Here is an 8,135-nt window from a genome sequence, read left to right as displayed (position 1 = left end):
GGTTATTTTGCCCCAAGTGGCACAATTTGCTCCACAACAAAGTGCATGTCCAAGCATGTGCTCTGAGGCAAAAAGCCCCGGCTCAAATTTGCACTGCTTCTATTTGAGCTGCTGCAGGCACAAGTGCTTGCATGTGTGCATGCGCCCACCCACATTAACCTGCCACATGTAGCATGGGCATTCCCCGGGGACAAGTAGCAACAACACAAGGTGTGCCCTTGTTACTTGTCCGTGCGGCTAGTAAAGCGACCAAAACGCTGGCTTGCATCCATAGATGCTTCTCAAGCAAATCCCGGGACGTCATTCTCCCCCTGTACTCGGCCTTAGTGAGGCCGCAGCTGGAGTACTGTGTCCAGTTTTGGGCTCCACAATTCAAAAAGGATGTGGAGAAGCTTGAGAGAGTCCAGAGAAGAGCCACGCGCATGATCAGAGGTCAGGGAAGCAGACCCTACGATGACAGGCTGAGAGCCCTGGGGCTCTTTAGCCTGAAAAAGCACAGGCTCAGGGGTGATCTGATGGCCACCTACAAGTTTTTCAGGGGTGACCACCAGCATCTGGGGGAACGTTTGTTCACCAGAGCGCCCCAAGGGATGACGAGGTCGAATGGTCACAAACTACTTCAAGATCGTTTCAGGCTGGACATAAGGAAGAACTTCTTTACTGTCCAAACCCCCAAGGTCTGGAACAGCCTGCCACCGGAGGTGGTTCAAGCGCCTTCATTGAACACCTTCAAGATGAAACTGGATGCTTATCTTGCTGGGATCCTATGACCCCAGCTGACTTCCTGCCCTTTGGGCGGGGGGCTGGACTCGATGATCTTCCGAGGTCCCTTCCAGCCCTGATGTCTATGAAATCTATGAAACACGGCTACAACCTAAACGCCTACAGAACCAGCTGTCGTTCAAGAATACATTTCTTTGGGCATCATTCCACTTTGCATTTGGAAATGTCATGTGTTTACTGAAGTCAACATATGATATTCAAGATTTATGAGTTAGTTCCTCAGAACTTGAGAGACTGACTTTAAAAATCACGAGGTTTCTTTAAAAAAATATTTGCTTCCTCATTTTTATGTCTTTAGGATTTTACATTTTCATAGCTTCCTTTGCAAGTGCAAAGGCCATAAAGTATCTGAGTTACAACATTTTGGGAGGTGGCACTTCAAGAGAAACACCTGACATTATGCAAAGTTGTGGTTGTTCATATTGCAGGATTGTTGAATCAGGATTCAAATCAGTGGCAAAGAAATAAAACAAAAAACACTATCAGAATACGATATGTAGCTACACCCTCCCTGAAAGTCACAATCCAAAATTTAACCTCTAGACAGGACATCATATCTATGGTCTCTGGAAAAGATACTTTGTACGGAACACCACCATTTAGCACCACCTTTTAGATTCTTCAGTTTGTCATCCTGACAGAAAGCTTTGACCTTCTGGCAATGAATTGAGCAAGCTGTACCCGTAATTCTCACCACCTATTTCTGACTGATATTTGAACACATGTTCAAAATACAGCATCTCTTTTATGTGTGCTTAATTATTATTGTCAGTTGGAAGACAATAATAATAAATTTAAGTGAAATCTAAGTGCTCTGCTAGTTCCAACATCCACCAAAAAATTTCTGCAGCTAACTGTGTGCACTGCTCCAAGCTGGAATTTGTTCTAGTGGTAGGCAAAAAACCCCAAAACAAAACAAAACAAAAAACCCAACAGCAACACAAAGAAAAACAAACAAACCTCTTGAACACACTAGCCCTGGAACTGCATAATAATGGAAAACAATCTGTACAAATATAAAAACATGATTTTAAAATGATGCTATTTTAGGTAAAAATGCATCATTTTGATGAATGGATATTTTAGTTTATTAAAAATAACAATAATTCTATAGTATTTATTTTTTGTCCTTCAGAGCTATATTATAGCTAATCATCAATTGGAGCCAAAAATTATATTGGAAAATCATTCTTACACAAACGGAAACTATTATAATTTAAAAGGGTGCAAATGAAACCATACATTTTCAGAAGGAGATCAATGAAAAGCACTTTATTAGAAAATATAAATCACTTTTTAATTTCAGATGCAATAATAAAAAAAAACATCCACTTTTCAGTTTCACTGAAATCGATTGGTACACCTGCAGAGAAAAGCAGCTTTATCATCTCATTATCAGTCAATTAATATTCAGGTCTAAATGTGAATACTATTTCAGTTAACTGTAAATGGATGATTTTATTGAAATCTTAATAGACCAGGAAAAGCTGACTTCTACCCTGCTGAATGAGGTCAGGTAAGAAAAAATCAAAATGAGTAACTCTGTGTGGGATCTAATATGTTTTCCATGTTTCTGCATTTTGAAATGGTTACTTGCTTCAAATATAGATAATATGGATGCTTTCTTTTTCTAGAACACTCACTTGGCATGAGTAAAACCTCCAAACTTAGCTTTCATTAAAGAATAGGTTTGCAAAACTGTGCATGATTATTAGAAGAATATTGTGTAAAAATGTTTTAATATAAAAATTCCCCATTCAGTAATGGAAACCTCACCTCTATATTAAACAGTATCTGGTGTATCGGTATCCTGGTCCTAACCAGGACCACTGGTTGAGCAATACGATTATCCACAATTCTTACTGTCTTCTAGCAAGGAGGAATGGAAATAATAAGCATTTTCCTTCATAAGAACATGGTGACTCCTTTGAAAATGTACAATGAAGGAACAGGTAGCATTAGATTTTTGAAGACCTTTGCCAGCCACTAGGGGTTTAGAAGAGTGATTATGGGTGCATCCGCACATCGCCCTACAGTGATGTAGTGACATGCTATGTTGCCATATGGTGTGCTATGGCAATGTAGTGATCACATGGGTCTACACGTGATCGGCACCTATGTTGCTGTAGTGGTGCGCTCCCCCATGTTAGCATGCCACTACAGCGTTGTAGCAGTGAAATTTGAAGTCACCCATGAGCCGGGTGCATGTTTGCAGTACGGGTGGTTACTGCACTGTGTTTTAGTAATTCCAAAAGGAAGTACTAAAGTACAGTGCTGTAGCAACATTGCCACACAGTGACATATAGACACACCCTATGAGAAGCTGTTGTGTGAAAAGACTGGATTGAACGAGGATGTTTAAATAATAATTATTTCTCTACTGTGCTACTGTCTTCCTCTTAGATTTGACATGAATAAATCTTTAAATTACTGCTTAATTTGAATCCAATTCAAAGAACTATAAGAACTAAAGTTTTAAAATAGAAAAAATGATGAACAGCTGAACAAGGTCGATACTGAAATGTGGTGGGTATAAATTGAATTTATTCCCTCATTATGAATGAGTTTCATTCATTTCATCCTTGGGTTTCATTCATTGCAATAATTTACCTTTATGTTATAGAGATACTGATAGTAATCCATAACTGAAGTTGCATTCTGAAATCAAATGCAACTGTCTCCCAACTTTCAATGTGTGATTCTTTAGAGGAACATAGTAGACTCCCCTGATTTAGTACCATAGAAATAGAAATGGTAAATTGCTGACATTGTTCATGTATGACTGTCCATAAAAGGTTGTATAACTATTCAACTGGAATTGAAAAAGGACCTGTCTGATTTTGTCAAAAAGATCCTTGCATCATTGGTGAAGTCTTCCAACAACGAGATGTCATGAGTAACCCTTTACCTGGTTTTAAATTCTGCCATCAATAAATTCCTCTAAAACATGCATTAGGTTTTCACACTTTTTTTTCTAAAGGCACAACTTCAGCACAAGCTATTTAGAGCACGGTAGGACATAGCGTACCCATCCTGTGGATATTTTTTAGATTTGAAGAATCCTGTCACACATTGGAATATGTCAAAATCTCAAGTATTTTTGCAGACTGAAAAGCCCAAGGAAAAACTAAGTATACCTGGGTTTGAAAAATGCACTAGCACTAGTATAGAAGTAGGTCTGGATTTGCTGCCTTTTTTTTCTTTTTCCAAGCCTGTTTGAACCAACAAACTGCTCATTTAGAAATTGTCCAAGTGTTCCAACTCAGCAATTTCAAACTTTTCTTTTTCAGTTTTTCAAGAAGAAAGAATTCCACTGACAAATTAACAACCAGCTTGAATTTAACATAGATCTTTTATTCCTCAGTTTCTCCCTAATGCTTTCACTCTATGCTATGTAGCACTTTTGCTTAACTTATGCCCCAAGCTTTGACTCAAAGGCATATTCCCCAGGCATATCACTGTTTTTTTGGTCAAAATGTGGAAGATCCTAATATGAAGAAAGGGGAATATTAACTTTTTAAACCTGTCTAGCTCATTACCTTGCAGTGGCTAATGAGTTGGAAAGGTGGCCTAGATGCTGTTACTATAGTTGTCATCCAACTTCATACATTCTACAGGGAATAAAACACCCCAACCATCCTCTCCAAAAACAAAGCCTACTGTATTATGACCTGAAGGAGCTGCTCCATGGCCTTGATCAACAAAAGGAACTTTTATAAAGTCAGTAAAACACAAGGCATGACAGATTCTCCACTGTCTAAGGGAGAGTAGGCATAATATGAGACTTCATAGCCAGTATAGTTTATAATCCTGCATGTGAATGCGTTTTAGGGTGGCCACTAATACATCTCCAGAATATAGGACATCCCCTTGGTGGAGAGTTGGGGGGGGCCATTGGCCCCCTCAGCCAATCAGCTTTTATAAAGTCAGTAAAACACAAGGCATGACAGATTCTCCACTGTCTAAGGGAGAGTAGGCATAATATGAGACTTCATAGCCAGTATAGTTTATAATCCTGCATGTGAATGCGTTTTAGGGTGGCCACTAATACATCTCCAGAATATAGGACATCCCCTTGGTGGAGGGTGGGGGGGGCCCATTGCCCCCCTCAGCCAATCAGTGGTGAGGAGCCAGTGGTGAGGAGCAGAGCTGCCTTCTCCTCCACCAATCAGCAGCAAGCAGGTGGGCCACCAGGCCCCTTAGCCAATCAGGAGCAAGGAGGAGGGCCACCATAAAAAGGCCATCTCCCCAATCCCTGGCTGGCCCCAAACTCTGCTCCTTCTAGCTGTGCACCACCCTACCTCTAGGCACAGCCAATACATGAGGACAAATTATTGACAAGTATATACACCAATGAACTGAAAAACAGGTCTTTTTGCAGTCTGTTCCTCATTTAGAAATGGACAGGGAACAAAGGGTTTAAGAACAGCACAGTCTGGTATAAAACATGAGCAATGGCCACCCTAATGTGTCTTCTTGCTTCTCAAGTGCTCTTATATTTAGAACACATGCATTTCTGCTCAGACACATAATGTTAGTGACTCTCAGAATCTACACAATTTTTCTGACCCTCCTGACTCTCCTAGATTGGCATTAGTCATTCTTCCCATGTATGAAAACTGCTTAGCATAGAAACCAAATTGCCCACATACATACACTAGTCCACATGCATGCAACCACAGATTTAAATCAGGTGAAACTGAGCTGGTTGTCAGGATAATAAATAGAAAGCTAGTTCAATATCTGCTTCAGTCATTAGCATGCTTTCTCCACAATCCCTAATTATCTCATTTATCTAATCTAGTCAGGCATAAGACATTAACCACTGCAAAGAAGGTCCAAACACTCATTAGTAGACTCCCCCCATGAATAGGATATGTAGTGTAAAAGTGTAAACTCATTAAAGCCCATTTTAGGGAATCACCCCCGAAGACATCTGCTTAAATGGACCAATATCACCATTACCCTTTCCAATGCAAATTCTCTCTCTAGCTTCTTTATGTTTTAAACTGCCCTACTAATCTATTGATCTCATTCCTTGCATCCCATACTGCTATTGAACATTCATTAGAAGAAACTACATATTTTGAAGAAGACTTGTCCTTCTCCTTTCAATGCTGAAAGCAATGGCTTCATTCATTTGGAGTACTCTCATGTTTGCTCTGACTTTTGGCACCCTGGCTTTTTTGTCTACTAGAGTAGAATGCATCTGGTAGTTGAGTGTGACACTCACAGAGCATACTATGTTTAAGTGAATGACCTCAGGACTGAAAGAAGGCTGTACACTCTTCCAAAGTATGTACATATCCAAACTTAATGTAAATAATTATTATTGATTATTACTGTAATCATTGTGATACTAGGAGCCCTGAAACAGTAGTTTCCTAATTTTCAATGCTTTTAATAGCAGCCTTGACAATAACTGTAACTGAAAAATGCTATACACTTAAGGGCTTATAGACGTAGCAATTATGCAGATAACTGGAGTTTGTTACAGTACAAGAAATAGACAACAAATTGGGACTGACATTGTATTATGCACTTAGGCAAATTATGCTCATCTCTGGTACGCATATAAGTAGAGTACACTGTGTTTCTAATTTTTTTCTCTTGCGTTCATAGGTCTTTATAATATTGCCAATATACTGCTGTTTTAGTCACATGCCTGTAATAAAAAGATTTTTTCCAAAACATTGAAATTGTATTGTCCTACAGGATGTGAAAATGTTTCTGCAAATAAATGAATGCATCTCCTTCCTCTATAATTCTCATAACAGATAATCCTAGAGCAAGAGTGTTGTGAAGTCTTTAGTTACTGACCACCTGTGTAACAATACCAAACATTAAAATCCACTTAATATGTGATTTGGGGTGTTTTTAGTTGTTGCTCTGTTGCATTTCTTCCTCCTTTCCTGTTCTTAATTATGTCAAAAATCTTTTCTGAGAAATCTTTTCTAAGACCCCTTAGTATTAGTGCACTGTTAATATTTAATCAACTGTTTAAAGTGTGTGTCTCTTCAGATAGATGGAACTGAATCAATGTCTTTGAATTCAGCTGGCATTGGTGTTCTTGAGTGATTTCTTTAATTTTTTACTTCTATTTCAGAAAGCAAATGTATCGTCTATTGTATGGTGGAACATGTGCTTATAATTCATGTTAAGGGATGCTGAGTTACAATAATTTTACAAACATTACCTGCAGAACTAAGTAAATACACACTCAATGAAAGTTGTTGATCGAAAGAAGTTAGGAATATAACAGCACATTTTTCTCCCTTAAATACCTTGGCCAGGCAATTTATCCAAGGCTGATTTTTCCCCTTTTGAGCATTTCTCATAACATTCAACTATAAAGAAGCTTTGAAGTTGCATCTAATATTGCTGAGACTATATTTTTCTCTTCTAAAAAGTATTTTAGATTTATTCTTTGAAAAAAAAGTCTGAATTATTGACTGGTAACAGTAATTAGCTCGTCTGAAAAAACTGGTAGGCCACAATGTTCACTATGCTTAGGCACATATGGACCTAAAAGTGCAAGACAGGCAGCCAAACAGACAGCCAGGTCACTAGATGGATCAGTATAACATCTGTCTTATTTGTTCAATATTTACCTGCATCTTCTGTTCAGCACCTTGTGTATAATGTGTTATAAGTGAGACAGCTGCCAGGGCTCTGCTTTTAATCAGAATTGCCAGCAGATCTTTTGACCTAATGAGATCACATACCGATTAGAGTTGTAAATGAGTAACTTTAATTATTCACCTTTTTCAGGTATAACCTCCATTTTTTTTAAAACACAACTTTTCTCACTGTCTGTGCTATCTTTAATTAGATTGCTTCTACAGAAGTGCCTTTTCAGATTTCTTTGCTGATGGTTTGTTTTGTGACACATCACATCAGATTGCATCAGCCACATCATGTTATGTTGTATAATGTAACACGACATGACTGGCAAAACCACCCTAGCTTGTGAGACAGGAGAAGGTGCAGCATTCTGAAAACCAAGCCACAAAGAGGATTTCCATCCTACAAAACATCCACTCTAGCTGTTTGCCATCTGAAGTTTTGTAAGTAATTGGCAGGGAAAGGTATATGTTTTGCTTTTCTCCTATGTTAAGTGTGGATTGAATTGTATTCATATAGCATTTCAGAATCAGATCAGGTATATTAAGCTCTCTTGCAAAAACAGGCTCTAGTGAATACTGCTGCCAGCCATTGACTTACTGCAGTTCAATAAAGATTTTTCTAGCCTTGACAAATTGGTTAAAATATCCACAGATTTTAGGTGATACTCAGAATCACTTGTAGTAGGCATTTAGAAGACAGTTCTAAATGTGCTGAAAATGTATGGA

The sequence above is a fragment of the Alligator sinensis genome, unplaced genomic scaffold, assembly GCF_000455745.1.
Source record: "Alligator sinensis unplaced genomic scaffold, ASM45574v1 scaffold173_5, whole genome shotgun sequence".
Taxonomy (NCBI): Eukaryota; Metazoa; Chordata; order Crocodylia; family Alligatoridae; genus Alligator; species Alligator sinensis.
The sequence above is the reverse complement of the archived record's forward strand: the minus strand, read 5'-3'. Positions refer to the sequence as shown.